The sequence below is a fragment of the Bos indicus x Bos taurus genome, chromosome 20 (assembly GCF_003369695.1).
Source record: "Bos indicus x Bos taurus breed Angus x Brahman F1 hybrid chromosome 20, Bos_hybrid_MaternalHap_v2.0, whole genome shotgun sequence".
Classification (NCBI taxonomy): Eukaryota; Metazoa; Chordata; class Mammalia; order Artiodactyla; family Bovidae; genus Bos; species Bos indicus x Bos taurus.
Genome location: NC_040095.1, coordinates 37,192,952 through 37,197,980, shown reverse-complemented (window position 1 = coordinate 37,197,980; position 5,029 = coordinate 37,192,952).

The following is a 5,029-nucleotide window of genomic DNA, read 5'->3' as shown; positions in this document are numbered from 1 at the left end:
CATCTCGTCTTCTGTCATCCTTTCCCAGCATCACAGTCTTTTCAAATGAGTCAGCTCTTCGAATCAGGTGGCCAAAATATTGGAGTTTCAGCTTCAGCATCAGTCCTTCCAATGAATATTCAGGACTGATTCCCTTTAGGATGGACTGGTTGGATCTCCTTGCAGTCCAAGGGACTCTCAAGAGTCTTCTGCAACACCACAGCTCAAAAGCATCAATTCTTCAGTGCTCAGTTTTCTATATAGAGGCAAAATCCAGGAAAAGTATAGATGTTTGAGATCTCAGGATTCATAGCCAGATTGCTTGGTTCTGCCACCAATTAAACCTCTGCCCTTCAGTATCCACATGTAAAATGGTGATAATAAGGATACCACAGTGTTAGACTTTATTTTGGGGGGCTCCACGGTGACTGCAGCCATGAAATTAAAAGACGCTTACTCCTTGGAAGGAAAGTTATGACCAACCTGGATAGCATATTCAAAAGCAGAGACATTACTTTGCCAACAAAGGTCCGTCCAGTAAGGCTGTGGTTTTTCCAGTGGTCATGTATGGATGTGAGAGTTGGACTGTGAAGAAAGCTGAGTGCTGAAGAATTGATGCTTTTGAACTGTGGTGTTGGAGAGTCTTGAGAGTCCCTTGGACTGCAAGGAGATCCAAACAGTTCATTCTAAAGGAGACCAGTCCTGGGTGTTCATTGGAAAGACTGATACTGAGGCTGAAACTCCAGTACTTTGGCCACCTCATGCAAAGAGTTGACTCATTGGAAAAGACTCTGGTGCTGGGAGAGATTGGGGGCAGGAGGAGAAGGGGATGACAGAGGATGAGATGGCTGGATGGCATCACCGACTCAATCCACATGAGTTTGGGTGAACTCGGGGAGTTGGTGATGGACAGGGAGGCCTGGCGTGCTGCGATTCATGGGGTTGCAAAGAGTCGGAGACGACTGAGCGACTGAACTGAACTGAACCATCTTACTACTAGTTTCCATTTGGGAGGGTTAAACGATTAATTTAGAAAACATGCTTAGAACAGTGCTAAGTGCATAGAACACTCAAAGGATAAGTACTGCTATTATTTATGTTACAATTTGCATATGAACAAATTGATGTTTGGAATTATATATCTGGTAAGTGTCAGAGCTATGATTTGAATCCTAGTCAGTATAGTGCTAAAGTCTAAGCCCCTAAGTGTTACTAATCATAACCACTTCTGCTGGAAAACAAAATGTTTACTTATTATTTTTAAATGTATAACATTTATTTAAATAAAATGTTTATAAATAAATACATGGGCTTCCCTGGTAGGTCAGCTGTAAAAAATTTGTCTGCAATGAAGGAGACCAGGGTTCAATCCCTGTGTCAAGAAGATCCCTTAGAGAATGAAATGGCAACCCACTCCAGTATTCTTGCCTGGAGAATCCCATGGACAGAGGAGCCTGGTGGGCTACAGTCCATGGGGTCAAAAAGCGTAGGACACAACTTAGCGACTAAACCATGACAACCACAACTACACACACACATATATATATGTATTTATATCGTGTTAATTTTAAACAGTTTCTGCCCCCTCCCAAAAAAATCCCACATGGGATTCCAATAACATTATAAAGCAGATAAGAAACTATGTGGTTGAAGGATAAGTAGATGCAAGCAGGAAATGGGAAGATCATGGGTGAGTCTGTGGCCTTCTCCAGGCCTTTCCATCATGACCAGAAGTCCCTTCTCCAACACTGGGCTTGAGAAACAGCATTAGTTTTCTATTGCTGCCATAATACATCACCACAAATTTAGAGACTTAAAGCAACACAAATTTATTATCTTACAATTCTATAGGTCAGAACTGTAAGAACTGTAATCTGGCTTGGGTCAAAATGAAGATAGCAAAAGAATTGCATTCCTTTTTGGAGTCTCTAGGGGAGAATCTGTTTCCTTCTTCCAAATTCTAGTGGCTGTCTGCATTCCTTGGCCCATGGCTCATTTCTTCCATTGTCAAAGCCAGCAACGGGTTGGAGACCTTCATCACATCACATCTCTCTGACCCTTGTCTGTTGTGAACCATCTCTCTGATCACAGCCAGAACTTCTCCAATTTAAAGGACTCATATGATTGGATTGGGCTTACAGGGATAACCCAGGATCATCTTCTCATCTCAAAGTTCATAGATTTGTTCATAGATTTGATCACATCTACAAAGTCCGGGATTAAGGCATGAACATTTTTGGTAGGGTAGGGGCAGAATTCTGCCTACCACAGCTACACAGAACACAGCATTTCAAAAAGCACTATATTATGGTAAACATTGCTAACTTTTTCTTCCAGTTACTGTAAGTTGATGACACTTTAGTGGTTTACAGAAAAATGAATCATACACAAACCAATTTTTTTCACATTAATGCATTTTTTAAAAGATCGTCACATAGTAAAACAGAAAAAATAGGAAGGCAGTGTAGTCTATGTTAAGCTAAGTACAAAAATGATTATTTTGGCTAGCTAATTACAAAAGTTATGAAGCTAATTACAAAGGATAAAAATTACATTTAGCATGATTTTTATATATTTGTATTTATTTATACCCTATCTCAGGGCTTCCCAGGTGGCACTAGTGATGAAGAACCCACCTGCCAATGTAGGAGACATAAGAGATGCGGGTTCGATCCCTGGGTTGGGTCAATCCCTGGGTCGGGATGATCCCCTGGAGGAGGGCATGGCAAGCCACTCCAGTATTCTTGCCTGGAGAATCTCATGGACAGAGGAGTGAGCTATAGTCCATAGAGTTGAAAAGAGTTGGACACAACTGAAGGGACAGCACACATACCCTATCTCATTCTACAAATATTAGTTAAGGCAGATAGATGATTTAGGTCTTAAAACTTTGCCATTTATGCACAATGTATTTAGCCAATAAGAGAGAAAATAGTTCACTTGTAAGTTAGTAATTCTACAGAAGGAGAAGGCAATGGCAACCCCCTCCAGTACTCTTGCCTTGAAAATCCCATGGACGGAGGAGCCTGGTAGGCTGCAGCCCAGGGGGTCGTGAAGAGTCGGACACGACTGAGAGACTTCAATTTCACTTTTCAGTTTCATGCATTGGAGAAGGAAATGGCAACCCACTCCAGTGTTCTTGCCTGGAGAATCCCAGGGACGAGGTGGGCTGCCATCTCTGGGGTCGTACAGTGTCAGATACGACTGAAGCGACTTAGCAGCAGCAGCAATTCTACAGAAAAGACATTTAAGGTTCTTTCTTTCACAAAAATCATGGCATAAGTAATTATTCATAAACTATTAGACTTTGTGTTACTTAGTATTCCTTATCAACAGAACAACAGAAAAAGTATGGCTCTCATTTATATTAGCTTGAAAGAAATTTACTCACTACCTCTTACAGAAAGGTTATGCCTCTACTGTATAATATCACTTACTCGTGGAATCTAAAAAACACGTAATATATAATACAAATAAATGTATATGTAAAACAGAAACATACTCACAGATAAAGAAAACAAACTATATAGTGGTAACAAAACCCTGAATATTCATTGGAAGGACTGATGCTTAAGCTGAAACTCCAATACTTTCTCCACCTGATGCAAAGAGCCAACTCATTAGAAAAGACCCTCATGCTGGGAAAGATTGAGGGTAGGAGGAGAAGGGGGTGACAGAGGATGAGATGGTTGGATGCCATCATCTACTCAATGGACATGACTCTGAGCAAACTCTAGCAGATAGCAAAGAACAGGGCATTATTGGGTAATAACTTCTAATGGAGTACTATGTGTAAAAATATAGAATCACTACGCTGTACCCCTGAAATGATATAATACTGTAAATCAATTATACTTCAATAAAAAAGGAAAGGTTATGTCTCCATGGCAGTTCTCTCCTGCAAACAGTCCACAAAGGAGCTATGCTCTCAAGAGCCCCAGAGCAGGTGGGCTGCAGACCTGACCAACCTCTGTTTCCTCATCAAGGGCTCTGTGTTGCCACCCATGCCCATAGCTTCTTCTCACCACATCTGCCCTTTCTAACCTCTGCCACTTTTGCAGTTGTTCCCTTTAGTCTCCAATCCTCTTTCTTCTCTAACTCCCTCCACTCATCCCCTGCTTCATGGACTTACCAAAGAAAAGTTAGCAAAATCACTTTTTTACAAGCAGGATTAATCAATCAGAGTACTCTGGTGGTTCTTTGTTTTGTTTTGTTTGCTTGCTTGTTGATGTAGTTAATTTGGCCATGATGATGCAGAAAGCATAAGTTTTGATTTGACACTTTCTCTGCAGTGTTTATTTTAATTATGGGTTAGAGCTGTTTTTGAAGATTCAGAGTTGTTGAAGGATGGAAGTCAGATAGGCAAAGATTTACAGTAATTTCATCAGAATACAAAAGAATTCCAGATAAATTATTATGCTAAAAAATATAAAAAAAGAATTGCTTAGAAAAAGTTAATGATTTGAACACTTTTGCAATATTAATTGGCCCTAAAATATGCACAAAAACAATGCACCAAGTATTAATTAGAAGCATGACAGGAATACATTATAAGCCTAAATCCATCTTTTTCTCCCTCAATCATTCATCAGAAAACAATCTTTCATTGAGAGTAAAGGCCAACAACAAAAATGAAGGACAGGTTAACTTTTTAAAGAAAACTATTAAAATATATGCCACCCTATCTTTGTAATTTGGTAAAATAAGCTAAACTTGGACTAAATTTCATTGTAACAATTAGTTAAGTGACACTAACAGAAGTATTCATTGAGATATCATGCCATTTTTAGAAAAAGTGAGCCAGCAATGATACCGTTCAGTTCAGTTCAGTCACTCACTCGTGTCTGACTCTTTGTGACCCCATGAAGCGCAGCATGCCAGGCCTCCCTGTCCATCACCAACTCCAGGAGTTCACTCAGACTCACGTCCATCGAGTCAATGATGCCATCCAGCCATCTCATCCTCTGTTGTCCCCTTCTCCTCCTGCCCCCAATCCCTCCCAGCATCAGGGTCTTTTCCAATGAGTCAACTCTTCGCATGAGGTGGCCAA